General features: G+C 39.7%; 1 long non-coding RNA gene across 5 annotated transcripts in view; it reads left to right on the top strand.

The window, feature by feature from the left end:
- The window catches only part of LOC136793555 (uncharacterized), a 462,713-nt gene that overhangs the window by 298,272 nt on the left and 147,240 nt on the right, over positions 1 to 17,201 (top strand). For all 5 annotated transcript variants that reach the window (XR_010838968.1, XR_010838970.1, XR_010838967.1 and 2 more), the window contains one exon: positions 9,883 to 9,972. This is a non-coding gene — a long non-coding RNA (uncharacterized lncRNA). The remainder of the gene's footprint in view (positions 1 to 9,882; positions 9,973 to 17,201) is intronic.

Here is a 17,201-nt window from a genome sequence, read left to right as displayed (position 1 = left end):
GTGGTTAAGATTCCTCACGTCCACTGCAGGGGGCGCGGGTTCTATCCCTGGTCGGGGAACTAACATCCCACATCCCACGTGCCGTGTGGCGGTGCCAAAAAATAAAAATAAAATAAAAATAAAATAAAAATAAAACTCCCCGAGCAAGAATTTGCTGACCTTCTTGGGTTGATAAGTGCCTTTTTCTGGGCTCTCATGCAAAGATCCACCTTTGCAGTTTCTGTAATGCATTATGTTTATGTGATTTTTCCCTCTCTGCTTGAAAAGAAGTTGTGCATCTCATTCTTCATGTCAACAGTTTGTAGCACAGTAGGTGCCCAATTAATGTTTACTGGGCTCATGAGTGCCATGTGTGATAATTACACAAAACAATATTTTGGAGCTGGGTAGGTAAACACTAAAATGAGGATTAATAAACAAAGCTATGTAAAACAATGAAGAAGGTTTGAAGGACTTTAGATAGAAATCCTGAAGGCTTTATTGGAGGGTAATTGCTGTCTCGCATCAGTGAGGCATTGAAGTGTTCCATATCAATGAATTTATCATATATGCCCCAGTTGGTAAGTGACATGCTGAGTAGGATTAAGAAGTTGGCTCTATCTTTGCGCTCTTTGCACCAAATTGTGTTGCCTTCGTGGTTCTCAGCTTTATTTCACATCTCAAATATAGGTTCTTTTTATTTGCATGTATTTCCAGGGTATATGGTGGGATACAATTTCTCTGGTTTACAGATTGGTTTGGAAAGTGGATGTGCTATAGGATAAGTTAAATTGTGAATATGGTGGTAGAAAAGGACCAAAGACAGATTTTGCAACTTTACAGTTTGCTGTGAGTTGACCTTGGGATTATGCCAGATTTCAGGCTTTGTGCTCTAAGCCCCTTAAGTCAGGGACTGAGTTTTATTAGTGTTACACTCTTAGGCTGTTCTCAGCAGCACAATGTCAGTGCTTGATAAATGTTCAATGACTGACATGCTCATCCAACAGTTCACACATCAAAGAATAATTTGTTAGTTATTATTATCGTGATCTCTATATTTGTTTGCTGACTCAGAATCCCCAGTGTTTCCAGTAAATATATTTATAGATATAAGATGTTTTGCTGCTGATAGTATTTTATGCAAAGTTAAAAGATATGTTGACCCAAATTAATTAAAGAAAGCCAAGAAAGTCAATTGGGGCTTTAAAAAATTCTCTTGCTTCCCTTACAAACACTTTGATCTTAAAGTATCATGCTGTCTGTAATCACCTTACTTCTTAATCCCACTGACTGAAAATATCAATCTTCTAGCAGGTCCAAGTGGGATGTTTCTATGGAGGGGAAAGGGAAATAGAAAGACAGGAACATAAACCAGATCTCTAGTCTTGAGCTCTCTCCTGACCTCCAAACTTGCATATACAAATTCTTACTTGATTTTTCTACTTGGATGTCTAATAGTCGTTTGAAGTTTCCCATTTCCAAAAATGAAACCTTTCATTTTCCCTACTTCAATAACTTATGATCCTGCAGTCATCTGCCATCTCATCAACAGCTTCATCTTTCTCTCTGACCCAAAATCTTTACTCTTTCTCTATTCCTGTCTTCTCTCAAAACCATCTCTAAACCATCAGCAACCCTGGTATCTTCTACCTTCAAATGAAATGAGAAGATGGCACTTCCTTATCCCTCTACAGCCACCATTCTTACCCAAGCCACCAAAATCTCTCACCTGGACCACGAATTGGCTGCCCAGCAGATTTCCTGGCTTTACCTTTCCCGTCTATTGTCTATTCTTAACACAACATCTCGATAATCCTTTTCAAATGGAAGTGTAATCACATCTTATCTGTGCTCAAAAGCTTCCAATAGCTTCCCATCTCATCCAGAGTAAAATTCAAAGTTGTTACCATAGGATATCAGCCACTGGAGGATCTCCTTTCCTGTGGTGTCACTCTTGCCTTCTTCCTGTTCCTCAAACACAACATGCCCACTCCTGCCTCAGAGCTTTTGCATTGACCTTCCTTCTGTTAGAATGCTGTTATTCAGATGTCCCCCTATCTCACTCCCTAATTTGCATCATGTCTCAGGTGTTACTGCGTTATTGAGGCTTTCTTTAACCATTCCACCTAAAATAACGACTCCTTCACCTCCATCACTCCCTGCCACCTTTACACTACATTTTTACTTCCTCTTATTATCTGTCATACAATATATTTACTAGCTTTTAAAAAAAATGTATTGTCTATTTCCCTCCCTTAGAACATAAATTCTATTTAGTAATCAGTTCTTTTTCTCTGTGCTTTATACTCACATCCAGAGCATTGGGCATAGCGGATGCCAGGTAAACATTCGTTGAGAAAATGAATGAGCTTGAAAATGATTAACAAAGAACATCCTTGTCCATCAACTCACTTGCCCCTCCCAGTGAGCCCATGATAATAGTGGGTCAGGAATTCTTATTTCTGTGGTAGAAAAAGAAAAACCAAGACCTCAAGAGTGTCTTTAGAATTCTTGCGGTTGCAGGGAACAAAGACCTACAAAATCTAGAAAAAACAATAGAAAGCACTCCAAGTGTCATGACTTAGGGGGTCTCACAGAACCAGAGTGTAGGTGGGCAGCCAGATGTCAAGTAGGGTCTCAGTGGAGGTGGTGGGATGGGAACACTGCCAGGGTGACTCTGGCTGCTTTCCTAGGATGGCTTAAGAATACACAAGACTCAGTCTCCCTTTCCTGTATTGCCTCTTCTCTTCCTTCCTATCACATTATTTGCTACCTGCAGATTAACTTTTTCTGCTCTTTTGTCCACATGACAGAATGAAGCTTTCCATAGCTTACCTTTTATCAATCCTGTAGGGGGAGAAAATCTGATGGGTAAGGTCTAGTTCGTGGTGGGTGAGAAGTATGCAAACAGGATGGACATAGTTTCCCAAAGAAGTGGCAGTCATTTTGAGCTGGTCCTATACCCTTAAAAATATCTGTTAAGTGGGAAAGGCATTTTCTCAAAGTAACACATCAAAGGAACGTAGAGGCTGGACTTGAAGTGGGGTCTTCTCTTCCAAACCTTGTGCTTCTCAGACTTCTCCACGTATACTCTTTAGCGAGTTACCCAAGAAGCTCCTATATCCCTTTGATGATCATAAGCAAGAGTAGTTAGGCTTAAAAAAGAAAGACAAAATAGGGACTTCCCTAGTAGTCCGGTGGGAAGGACTCCGCGCTCCCAGCGCAGGGGGCCCGGCTTCGATCCCTGGTCGGGGAACTGAATCCCGTGTACGTGCTGCAAATAAGAGTCCGCATGCCACATCGAAGATCCCGCGTGCCGCAACTGTGACCTGGCGCAGCCTAAATAAATATTTTTTTAAAAAAGACAAAATAAAATAAAAAGGGCTTGGGGGATAAAAAAAATAGCATACAGGGATGGGAACTCTGGTATTCTGAGAGCCCAGCGCCAACTACCGTGGTGCTGGAAAGATGGCTGCAACACCAGGCAGCTGCTCAGGTTGCTATTCGTATCCATGGTGCTGGAGAGCGTAGGGGTGGAGAAGTACGTACTTCTTTTGTGTTTCCGGGGAGTGTGCCCACTGGAGCATCAAGGGCACTGGTCTGGCATAATTCCACCACTGGTGAACGTAGGCCTGCTCTGTAAAATATTTGTTTTATCAAATTTGTTTCAACTTCATTCCTCTCCAAAAAAAAGAATGGAGGCAGCGCAGTACCCCTATTGGTTTATAAAAAAATGTAATTTACTTTACTTCCTGCCCACAGTTAATTTAGCCCCATTGTGTCCTTGCCCCAAGTGCATGGAAATGTGACTTCACTATGGAAGAATCCATGTAAAAGGTTGTACACTATACTTTAATGTCAGAAAGGTGGATGAGTTGACATCGTATAATGGAGAGCATATCATCCCTTTTACTAAGAGATGTAATAGCAGAAACAGTCTTGACTGTGGAAACTGCCATAATAACTGCTATGCTCATTTTTTATTGATGATGGATAAAAATTCTCATAATAGTGAAGCACAGTAACTTGCTGGAATATAGCTTCAGGCTGCCCCTAGGGCAGACTTTATTTATGCCTCCCTACTTTCACTATTTGTAATGATAATGATGATAATAATATTATTAATAATAATAATAAGTATCAGTACTTTCTGAATTACAATAGGAACTAGAAGTTTCAGCTATTTTCACCTCGACCTACTCTGCTGGATCTTCTTTGAAAGATGTAACGCAAGAAAATCCATTATAATCCTCACCATTGTTCTGGTTGCTAATAGACCTGTGCAAATGTTACTGTAGGCTTTTAAAAAATTATTAATTTATAAAGTGCCCTGAACCTTACAGAATATAAGCAACTGAGCAGGCTGGGGCAATAAAGTTACAGAAATCACTATTAAGTCAGTAGCATAAACCACAGTGACCCCACGGTGGTCCAGTACAGTAGTTTTGGAGACAGGTACAATCAGGAATTTTTGAACCTCTAAAAAAGAAAGTAAATCTGTCTGTTGATTTATAAAGGCTGTGTCAAATGGAGAATAACGGAGAGCCCAAAGAATCAACAAAAACCAATAAGATCAGGATGATGTTTAAAATTCTTGTATAGTTTGATGATATTTTGATGACTTCAGAAATGTTCATCAGAGAATCAAATTGCAGTCAGGATAAAAAGGACAGCTCACAAGTGATAATCACGCTTGCCCTGAACTGGGCTTGCAGCCCGCCCAGACTTACGAAACTCCTCGCTGCATTTATTGTTTGCGTGCTGTAGAGGATGCTGTTCGGAACACTGTATACAGTGTAACTTTGTCAGCTGCAATGGGAGAAATTGCTGTCTGATCTTAGTACCAGCCACTGTGGTACTTCTGAGTAATGGGTTTGTTTTTTATTTAATGGGCCCTGGGAACTACGTAATTGACCACATCTCCCTTTTCATAGTGGCAGTGAGAGAACAGAATTCTCGTTTATAGCCTTCCCATAGCAGTGTATAGGTCCATATAGGAAGTGTTTATTCATCATTTCTGAATCCACTTTATGTTACTATAACACGTTTTATTATATTTAGTTAGCTTTATACATCTGGTTAGCTGCCTTACCTAAATCCTTACTGAAAAGAATGTGGGGCCTAGGGAGGAAGAGAAACAGGGAGAAAGTTGAAAATTTTAAACTTAGACATGAATATAATTTTCTATTACAAATTATAAAATCTAATTTTTCTGTATTTATAAAATCTAATTTTTCTGTATTTATTTCATCTTAAGGGATTCATATCTCTAATGCTGAATAATAAATAACTTTGATAGTAAATATCAATTTTCATTTATACCATGTTCATGGGTATAACCACATTAATCCACATTGAATATCACCTCGGAGTTTAATACTGTGGGATAGTTGCTTAATAGGTTTGTTCATCTCTGTTTCAATTTATTCATCTGCACAATGGCAGTAATTGTGTGTACTTTGAAGGCTTGTTGTGAGAATTAAAAAGAATATGAAGAACAAGTCTTAACCTTCTTGTACCTTAGTGTTTTCATCTGTGAAAGGGGTATAAAATAGTACCTATATCACAGCTACGTTGTGAGGATTAAACAAGCAGGCATAGTAACATGTTTAGGAAAATTCCTAATACAGTATAAATGCTATTATTATTGTTGTTATTATTTCTTATATTTTTATTTTACAAAGGTTTTATAAATATCCAAAATTAATTTCGCCAACTTAAGGGTTGGAAATATTGGTTTACTGAAATTGAATCCATAATAGACTTCTTAAATGGGCTTAAAATGGCCATTTTGTAAAAATCACATGGTCTGCCAGTGCCTCCGTGGGATTCTCTGTTTACATTGGTCCTAAATACCATAAGATTAGCGACTGTAGAGCGATGGTTCTCAACTGGGTGATTTTGATCCCCCCCACTCCCTAATGCTAAATAACTTTGATAGTAAATATCAGTTTTAATTTGTATCATGTTCAGGGTGCATTCGGCAATGTCTGGAGTCATTTTGGTTGTTGCAACTGGAGGGGGTGTGCTCGTGGCATCTAGTGAGTAGAGGCCAGAGAGGCTGCTAAACATCCCAGAATACACAGGACAGGTGCCACAACAAAAAGTGACCTAGCCCTAAATGTCCATAGTACCGTGGTTGGAAACTCCTGGTATAGAGTTTCATGGCCACAAATGGAATAACAGAAGGAACGGTTAGAGAACTGGTGGAAATCAAAATCTTTCTTACTTAGTTGCTGCTGTTTCTGCATTTCCCGCCCCCCCCAGATTTTAGCTTTCAATCTAGTTTTGTCAGAAGCCTAACAAATATGGTAAGAAAATTAGGAAATGTGACATGGTATTGTTTAAAGAGTCCTGGAGACTGCCATTGCCCACTTGCCTCTAAATGTACAAATAGTTCTATTTTCAAAAAGTAACTTAGGGCTTCCCTGGTGGCGCAGTGGTTGAGAATCCGCCTGCTGATGCAGGGGTCACGGGTTCGTGCCCTGGTCCGGGAGGATCCCACATGCCGCGGAGCAACTAAGCCCGTGAGCCATGGCCGCTAGGCCTGCACTTCCGGAGCCTGTGCTCCGCAACGGGAGAGGCCACAGCAGTGAGAGGCCCACATACCGGATAAAAAAAAAAAAAAAAAAAAGTAACTTAGACCCAAATTAAGAATCTCAGGAAGATCTGTCAGAGTCCACATCTAGCACACATCCTAGAGAAACTCTTGTGTGTGTGAGCCTGCGGGGCTGTGCAGAACAATATTTTGGTAATGGTGAAAAGTTAGAGACAATCTAAAGGGCCATCAAAAAGAAATGAATAGAAGAAATAAATTTAAAAGTAAATGAACTAGATATGTATCAGAATGGATCGAGGTCAAACATAATTTAAGTAAAAAAAGCAAGTTGTAAAACAGCTTGTTAGGATACCACCATTTAAAAAATCTTAAAAACAATATATCAGCAGTTAGGATTGTGTTTGGTCGCATTCGAAGAAATTTAATGACAGTGGCTTAACCAAATAGAGGTTTATAATTTTGTCCTGTAAGAGTTCAGCTGAAGGTGATCCACATGAAGGTGGCTCCAAGAAGCCATCGGTCAGGTCCCACAAAGTGAGGGGTGGGCCACCTGTACAATTAACCAGGTCTGGTGGTCCAGAAAGAGGATAGAGTATATAACGTGTAAATATGTTTAATTGGTCCATCTCTGGTGGAGAGCTTGAAAATTGTTTTTAGGGGTCTTCAGACCTGCAACCAGGGTTCCTTCCCCAGAGCTCATTCTGTCTTTCTCTCTTTCATCCTCAAGATGACAAGATGAGAGCTTCCACTCCACACACTTCATCCATGCATCAGGTCCATAGAGAGAAAGGGTAGAAGATGAATCTGAACCTAATCTGAATATACCCCCTCTTACCAAGAAAATGATGGTTTTTACAGAAGCCTCATCTTCTGAACTTCTGCTTCTACCTCCTTGGTCAGATCTAGGTCACATCGTTCCCTACCCACCCCTCCACTCTTTAGCTGCGCCAGAGCCTGGGAGGGGTGAATGAATAGACTTCTTGCTCTCTGCTTCCTGAACAAGAGCAGGGTCCTGATAGAAGGGCAGAGGGGAATGACAGTGATTAGGTGGGCAAACAGAATCATATGCCTCAAATAGTATAAAATGTTTAAAGATGGGTAGTAAAGATGTAAAAACATGGTCTGGGAGAATATATCCCAAATTGATGAGAGTGTGTGCCTCTAGGGAGAGAGAAAGAATATCATTGAGTAGACGTACAAAGCAGATTTTTCCTTAATTCCTATTTTATTTATGTATTTAATATGAAAAATTTCTGAAGCAAATATGATATAATATTAAATTTTTAAAATCTGGGTCTTCGATGTATGAATCTTTTACTCTGTTCGTTTATGTAATTTTTCTAAGTTAAGGAAAAATCTCATAACTTTGGCCAACCTACAAAATACTCGGGCTAGTGGTATTATTCTTTTGCCTCAAGAGAAAGAGAGATATGACTGTATCTGCCCAAATAATGAGACAAGAGGGGACTGAGATGAAAATTCCAGGGAGAGGCATTCCCACCGGCCACAGAGCTGGACAGTTCTTGGAAGCTCCAGCTCCCAAACCCATATTGCATATGGCTTCCCCCGGGTGCATACTCTGAAACAGTTAAACTAGGATTTAAGTAGGACCATGGGGAAATAATTTTAAGTATTCATGATTCATCTTGTTCTCAGTGAAAGTCAGCATAAAAGCTTGCATGTACAATGTTTCCAAATAGCTAACTGTCCTAACATTTTCTTTCATAAGAGATAGGTCACACAGGATACTCATACAAGAGGTACTTTTATGAAAGGCACTTTTATCCACCCCACCACCAAAAAAAAAGAAAAAAAGTGTAATGAATTAGTTTCCAAAGCTCATGGTTTCGGAGCATTCATTTTCATGAAAGTCAAAGTCACCGCCACTCAGTAATGAATTCCTTTTGGATGCAATTCAGACTTTCCAAGGTTACCAATTCAGGTTTTACAGAAAAAAAATTATACTGGTCTGACAAGGGACATGCCTGACAAGTTGAGGAACAGAAAGTTAAGGAAGCAAAAGGCCCAGGATGAGGTGACTGGGCCCTTCATGAGCACTTGAAGAACTTCTTTTTTTTTTTTTTTTTTTTTTGCGCTACGCGGGCCTCTCACTGCTGTGGCCTCTCCCGTTGCGGAGCACAGGCTCCGGACGCGCAGGCTCAGCGGCCATGGCTCACGGGCCCAGCTGCTCCGCGGCACGTGGGATCCTCCCGGACCGGGGCACGAACCCGCGTCCCCTGCATCGGCAGGTGGACTCTCAACCACTGCGCCACCAGGGAAGCCCCTGAAGAACTTATTTTCGTGCCAAAAGCAAAGAAGCCAGTTTAGAATAGGTTTTAATTCATGCAGATGAAGAAATCAGAGAAAGAAGAAAAAGGAAAACCTAGTGTTTTCCGTGTCAACGTTTACTTGCTGTAGACTCCTGACAACCATGACTTAAAGTGCTTCTATGAAAGAGGAAAAGCTGGGAAGGGAAGGGAAGGGAAGAAGTGTGTGTCAGGGAAACTAAGAAGGTCTTCTGTAGAAGAATCCCACATCTTCCCTGTAACGGTGTCTTTTATTAATTTGCCTAAGAAAATATGGTAGGGGTTTCAGCGTGGGAAGGAAGAAAAATGAGTTTTACTTTTCCTAGCTCCATTAAATATAGAAAAGGAGACAACAAACTAAAACAGTCTGGCATAATTAATCCCGGTACCACAGAAACAATGGCAAGAGTTTTCTTTGAACAAATCTGCACACTATAAATCTCTCTTTGGGAAGAAGCCATCAAATTAGTTTAATATTCTGAGGATTGAAGCTGCTGGGAACAAACCAGTTTAGGGCGCAAAAAAATAGAGTGGTAATTTAATCCCATTCTGATTATTCTGACAGATATTGTTGTCATCTTATGGAAGTGTCTTTGGACCCACTTCTGGGTACGGCAGGACAATTTTGCTGGTCAAAGCTAAGTTTGGAAAATTACAGACCAATGGGAAAAAGCAAATCTATTTAGATGTTTAAGTTGCTGCTCACTGATGGGTAGAATCATTTCATAATGCATTCCTGCCTGGGGATCCGAACCTTTGGACTTGAGCCCCTGTTCAGACCCAAAGACATGATCTTTGCCAGTCTTTTGGCCACCTGAGTCCTCTTTTCCTCATTTGTTTAAGAAAAAAAAAAAAAAAAAAAACTTGCATCCAGAGTGGTTGTGAGGATTGCAACAATTTATGTGAAAGCATTGCATAAACTCTAAAATGTTGAGCAAGGAAGATTATCTTAAGGGTATTATAGATACTATGTTATTGGCAGAAAACTGAACATGTTTAATTTTTGTTCTGTTGTATGTATTTTGCTTTTGTGCACAGGTCATTTCGGTCTTGATGGTACCTTTCACTAGAGTAAAACTAGGACGCCCCTTCTCTTCTTCCAGCTTTCATCTCTTCGCCTTCAAAGAGGTAAGGAGATCTAACATTCCTTCAAGCTCAAAGGCTCCAAAGGTATGTGACTCAAAGTACAAATAAAGAGCAGAATCTGTCCTGAGTAAAATCCTTGTGTAGGCAAATCTGAAAGGAGATCAACAGCATGACACTAAGTGAAAGAGCATTTTTGAGGCACTTGAAACTGAAAAATAGAAGTTATAGTAGTTGATGTTTGCTTTGGCTTCTCCCAGAAGTTGGAGAAATGAGGTCTGTATTCTTTGGAAGATTCTGATTGAAAAGAGGATTTTTATTAAGTTTTAGAAAAGCCATAAGGCAAGGATGAATTCTCTAATAGCTGCCCACACAGTTCCTGCACATTATCCCTTTCGAGGGACTGGAGCTTTGGTGAATATGACTGTCACCCCCAGAGGTGTCACGCACCGTATAACATGCACCCCGGATCAGCACTGCGGTGTTTAGTCTTCTGTGGAAGAACACAGAACACACAGGTTCGAGGGGAAGCTGATTCTGCTTGGTGCTGATTTTACATCTGGGCAGGTAGGTGTGCAGTTTTAAAACACAAATTACCAGGATGCTATAGATCACCGGCACTCAGGCTGTGAAGAGGCGCATGTGTGCAGCAGAGCCAGAGATGTCCGTGAGCTCAGTCAGGTCCGACTCAACAGTCTTGAAAGTAGAAGGAACAGCAGATCCAGAAAGACCAGCCATTGCCACTCATGCTTCTGACTCTCAAGGCAAAATAAACCGGGCTGAATGAACTTTTTTGTCACATCTGATTCAGCAGCATACAGCTTAATGGGCTCCTTCCCCAGAGAGACATGGTGGACAGCTGCTCTTAAATATGACTGACATTTTCAACTAGCTTTTTCTCTAATGCTTTTATGCCATATATTGCTGAAGTATAATCTTAAATTTTTGGAAAAGTACTTGCAAAGAGTTAATGAAAGAGCTTGGAATCTTCAAGTAGGGATCAAGTATGTCTTCCTTCTAAGATTGTTTTTGCTGTGATGGAAATTGCTAGAATGTGATGGGCCCACGTAGTCTTCCTTTCAACCCAGTGAATTGGCAAAAATAAATTTCACTGCTCCCTCACATGTGACAAATGAGCATCTTCTGTCCTGGACATGTACTGGGAACACACTTCAGATTATTCTGTAGGTCCATATAGTGCTTTCAAGTTGTCCATGGTGCTTTCACATGAGCAGTGTCCCACTACTTTGAGCCTAGAAATATGGCTGAGTTCAGACAGAAGCCTCTCCAGAATAGCTGCATCCTTTGAAAAGAAGACAGCAGATTATAGCCAAAATGATTACAGGCCCAGGATGAGATCTTGCAATGTTTGAGGGATCCTACAGTGGCCGTCCCACAGTGATCAAGAGCCATCACCTACAAAATGTGTTTTCAAAAAATAAACAACTTTCATTTCTTTTAAATCAGCCCTCTCAGATATCCTTTTTTTTTTTTTTTTTTTTTGCATCCTCTCTTATGTGTCAAAGTGTACGTTGGGAACAAGGCTGGAAACTTCAGGTCCTACACAAAACCCAGAGAGAACCAAAATGAACTCTTCACAGACTTGAAGACAGGTGGTAGGGAGCGAAGTTTATAGAGTTTATAAACATTTGTTTTTTAAAAAACCATAGATATAAATTTCCTCAAAAGCAAGGGCAATGTCTTATTCATTTGTATATCTCTCACATAGCTAGCAGTGGCTTGTATGTGGTAGGTATTAAAAGATATTTGTTGAGGCCATTGATCATTCATAGAGCAAAATATTATTCTACACATACCGTGAGAGTCTCCATGGAGCATAGAAAGATGAATAAAACAAGGTCCCAATTCCAGAATTTCCGCAGGGGCACCATTTGGTCCAGGCTTCAAATTCACAAAAACCCTAAAACAAACACTCTTCATTTCTCCACATGAGGTTATATATGCCTTCATAAAGGTAATACTGACAAGATCGAAAGCTGACATTATTCATCATACAAATTTAAATTAACCCACAGTTTTTGCAACTCTTTTGATGTTTTTTAACCTTTAAAGATTTAATTAATATATTATCCTATTTCTATGAACTCATCTATCTACCTGGCTAGATAGCTAGCTGTCATCTACCTATTTGTCTATCATTTTTCTATCTGAAGTAAAAGATTCATGAAAGAATGATTATTATTAATGATGAACATTACAGTAAGGTGGGATCCCACGTGATTTTTACCCTCTTTTCTATATGTTTGAAATCATTGCATTGAACACATATGACTTGTGTAATCAGAGAAAAGCAACAAAATTATATTCAGCATGCAAAAAAATAATGAAGTAAGATTCAGAAAATGTGTGAATGGGTAGTCAGTCAAAGATGACAACTTAGCTTGAGCCAAAATGACTGGAAGGATGGTGGTTTTGTAGGCTTTGAGCGTTCAAGAAAAGGAGCTGATTTGGGAGAGGACACGTTTTGAATCCAGTTTTGGACATGGTGGGCTGGGAGTGCCAGGAGACCACCGCCCTGGCAACGTGGAGGAGCCGCTTGGGAAACAGCTGGTGCTCTAGACGTAAGGGCTCATTGATGGGAGTGGAATTGCAAAGGGAGAGATTAGCCCAGATGGACGAGATGGAACTTGTACATTTAGAAAGTGAAGGAGTAGACGGACCCACAGTTAGAAGGAACCAATAGTGAGAGAAGATGAGAACCAGGAGGTGAGGATTTTCATATCACCATGGTGATGGCCACAAAGAAAAGGCATTCCAGGCACCCAAAGCAGAGTGCTCAGGGGGATGACGGCTGGGAAAGCCTTGGTATTTGGTGATGAGGTCTTTTTTTAAAATTAATTTTTTTTGGAGTACAGTTGATTTACAGTGTTGTGTTAGTTTCAGGTGTACAGCAAAGTGACTCAGTTATACATATGCATGTATCCACTCTTAGATTCGGTTCCCATATAGCTCATTACAGAGTACTGAGTAGAGTTCCCTGTGAAAAAGACAATGATATCGCTTTTATGTGGAATCTAAAAAAAAAATGGTGTTTAGAACTTTTTCTACATTCACACAGAAGAGTAGCTGGGCATTATATTCTCAAAGAATAATTAACATTAGGAAAAGCTCAAGAAATGATAATAAATGAACAAAGCAGAATATACACGTAAATATGTAGTTTGATTTTAGTTTTATAAAAAATTATAGGTATAAATAAGCACAGAAAAATAATGTACTCAATAATTGTTTTTGAGCAGCTACTATGTGCTACCCACTTGGGACACAGAGATGAACAAGATAGGTACCCTTGACCTTTACATTTTCATTATAGGTAGGATAGACAGTAAACAAATTAAAATACAAAGTAGAGATAATTTCCATCAATGATAAATTCTAGGAATAAAGATAGTTGTGATGGAGATTATTGGCAAAGGGAAAAAGTGATGGCCTCTCTGAGGACCTTGCACTTAAGCTGGAATCCAAACGAAAAGAAGGAGCCAGCTCTGGGGAAATGGGACGGGAGAGTAGGAGTTGTCCCAGGAAAAAGCACCAGCGGGAATGAAGTCCCCAAGACAGAAAGAAGCTTGGTGAGTTCTGGGGACAGACAAACTTTGAGTGTGTCTGCATCTGCGTGGTTATTATAATAGAGTCTAAGACTTGGCCAATGCCCTCGGACAGCTCATAGACACATAAATGAATCATTGCATATATTATTGTAACCACTGGGACAGAGGCAAGTACAAAGTGCTGTAAATACACAGTAAAGGAGGAGAGTCACTCAATCTGGGAAGCAGGCAAATGTGATCTTTGAGCTAAGCCTTCTGAAGCTTTTTTGGGTTTCTGCCATGGTTGGCGATCGCTAGGTGAGAAATACTGCTAGAAGGGGGGACTCTTCATAAGGAGCAGGGGAAGACATCACTGAGGCAATATAAATAGAAGCTGTTAGATTAGTAAATACAGGAGAAACTGACTAGTTCAGCCAGATCTGAGAAAAAGAGGGGATAACTTCTGGGGACCACCGACCCATCGCTTCTCCTGTAGATTCTTCTTCACGCTCATGATAAGTGACAAATCCCATAGCTCTGCGTCCCTGTTGTCTTACCTGGTGTCCTCATCAGCTCTGCTGCTTCAGAGGAAACCCCAGAACTCAGTGACCCAGGACTGGAGGATGTCTCTGCTCCCAGAGGAGGTCTGTGCTCATTTTCCTGGGTGCTTTTAGGATGCAGAATAATCTTGGCTGATGGGGTTGTTCTTCCTCCCCTAACCATGAACTCGGGATGGGGAAATGGGCTGCCCATGAGAAGTGAGGAGTGAGTAGACCAAGGTATCAGTAATGGAGTGCTGGCAATGGAGAGCATCACTGCAAAAAAGAAATAGCATGGTGCACAAATACACAGCAATGTAAAGGATAATGACAAGTTTAGGGGGGCATGAGTAGTATGTTATGGTGGCAGGTGTGTGTGTGTGCGTGTGCGTGTGTGTGTGTGTGTGTGTGTGTGTGTGTGTGTATGAGTGCAGTGATTGATGGGAAAAAAGACTGAAAAGTCAGGTTAGGGCCAGCTTGTGAAAGGTCTTAAATGATTTCCTTGGGACTTCATGCTTGGTTTTATTGAAAGCAAGGCATCACCAAAGTGTTAAATAGAAGAGACATATGATAAATTGTGCATTTTAGAACAGCTCTGAATTCAGTTTGGGATATTATTATGGGGGATTAAACCAGGAGGTTGAATGACCAGTTGGGAAATGACTGCAGTCAGTGAGGCAAGAAATGATGAGACACTAAATTAGGATGGTAGCAGTTGAAATAGAGAGGGCAGGTTAAAAATGGAAAGGAATTATAAGCAACATAACTGAAAGAATTTGGAGATCACTTAGGTAGAAAGGATAAGCAAGAAGAACCAAGGGTCAAGGATGTCTCTGGTTTTAACATGGGTGCCTGAGAGGCTAGTGGTGCTACTAGCCATTATATGGAACACAGGGAGGGAGGCATATTGCATGTTAAGTGTGGTACAACTTGTACTCCATGTATACTGAGTGCATGATGCTTGCAGAATATCTGGGGGTGGGGGGAGATGCAAATCCAGGCACGGAGTCCAGGAAAGAGGTTGACGTTAGAGGCCAATAGCTAGGTATTGGTAGGAGTTAGTTGAAACCAAGAGAGCTGATGAAATAATTATAGCTTTGACCCAGCTGTTAGCTGTCACTCAGGTCATATGGGAGCCCTTGAATACTAGGGAAGAACACTCGTTGCCAGAAGGTAGAAACAACCCCCAAGATCCCAGAACCACAACCACCTGAATTCTCCAACTATGCACTTGGTAGAAACTGAACAACACCTTCCACAGAGAAAACATATTTTGTCTTGCAGATCCAATTTTGCTTGCCCGAAATTCTTAGTTTAGATACAAAGACTATATGATATCTGACATATAGTTGGTTTCAGAATTTTTGTTTTCCTCACTAATTTGATCAGATTTGCATGTGATCCATTTGATCACTTACCACAATCAATTATAAATTTAGTAAATATTTGGCAGAAATCTAAAAAGTTTACATAAACAAATTAGATGGGCTGTAAATATGGACTGGGAAACGGATGCACAGATTCTTTCTGAAGTTTTCTCTTTCAGGGTTCCTTCAGTTCTCTCTCTCTCCTGGGGAAATCAGCTTGACTATGTAATTCAATGTGAAATTCCGCTATGGTTTGTCTTCCTCTATGGTTTTCACACTCTGTGGAGTGTGAAAGTGTCAGACTGGCTCTTGTAAAGTGGTCTCCATGGTGTTCATCAAGACCCAGTGAATCATTTTGGTCAGTTTGATTTTTCCAGGTTCTTTTAGATCTATTCATTATTTCATTTCCTAAGGTTTAACACTTCGTAAGGCAAGCAGAATTTGATACGTTTTAAACCTTTGATTTATCTAAAGCATCCTTAGTTATAATGGCTAAGTCTTTTTATCTTCTTGGGTGAAAAAGAATGGTGTGCTTTTCCTTTATTTGCAAAATGATATCAGAGTATCTGTACATAGCAGCAGGCTCTATAAGTTGGTGAGATTTCTTTTTGTTAATAATTGTCTTTAAAATTACGAAAGTAATGCATACTTAAAACTTTCAAATTATAGAAAGCATTAAGGTAAAAAAAAATGTGGGGCTGTCCATGATCATTGGAAATTCGAGCATCATTTCCTCTATTTCTAGCCACCGGACAAGGCATGGATAACATTTATAAAAAGAGTGACATGCTCAACTCATGGTTTTCTCCCTTACTTTGATGTAATACAGTATCTAAGTGATTGTTCCTTATCAGCATTTATGGACCTACTCCAGTCTCTTTAAAAGCTACATAGTATTATGGAGTATAGATGTTCCGTAATTTAATAATGACCCTATTGATGGATACTATGCTGCTATTGTAGAAAATACTGAGAAAATACTGCTCTGAACAGGCTTGTATACATATTTTTGCACACGTTTATCTGCAGGCTACATTCTTAGAAGTTGAATTGCTGGGTCAAATGATAAATGTATCTTTAATTCTGACTGATATTGCCAAATTGTCTTCCAAAGGATTGTTCCAATTTACATCCTCACGACCAATGAATAAGTACGCCTGCTTCCCTTGATCCCCTCTAATACAGCATTCTAAAAGTTTTTTGAATCTTTGCCAACCTGCTAATTGAAAAATGGCATCTCGTGGTTTAGTCTGGATTTGAAAAATGGTATTTCATTGTGGTTTGATTTCCATTTTCTTAACTATAGCTTTTGCAGTAAATCATATATGTAACCTCTTTTGCTCCTTTTTCCAGTGGGTATTTTTTTTCTTCTTGTTTGTAAGTACTGTTTGCTCTGAAAACTAATGCTTTGTTACATTTGTTGCAAAAATATTTACCGTGTTTGTTGTTCAACTTTTGAATTCACTTATAGTATTTTTAAGATGTAAAATTTTTAGTTTTACAAGTTGAAATATTTGAATCTTCTACGGTTACTAGTTTTATATCTTGCTTTGAAAACATTCTCACCATTGCAGTTGTAAAAGCAAAGTTCTCGTGTTTTTTATTTTTAATGTTTAATTCTTTGATCCATCTGGAAATGTTTTGGATACAAGGATTGAAGTAGGGATCCAGTTTGATATTTTTCAGACCTGAAACCACTTATAATAGTCTCTCAACCCCAGCCCCATGATTTACCATGTATCAAAATCCTTATGTATTTCAATTTATTTCTTGACCTTATTCTGTTCCATTTTTCTTCCTGACAGAATCAGATTCTCTTG

Source organism: Kogia breviceps, chromosome 2 (genome assembly GCF_026419965.1).
Source record: "Kogia breviceps isolate mKogBre1 chromosome 2, mKogBre1 haplotype 1, whole genome shotgun sequence".
Classification (NCBI taxonomy): domain Eukaryota; kingdom Metazoa; phylum Chordata; class Mammalia; order Artiodactyla; family Physeteridae; genus Kogia; species Kogia breviceps.
Note: the sequence above shows the minus strand (reverse complement) of the source record. Positions and strands in the feature narration are given on the sequence as shown.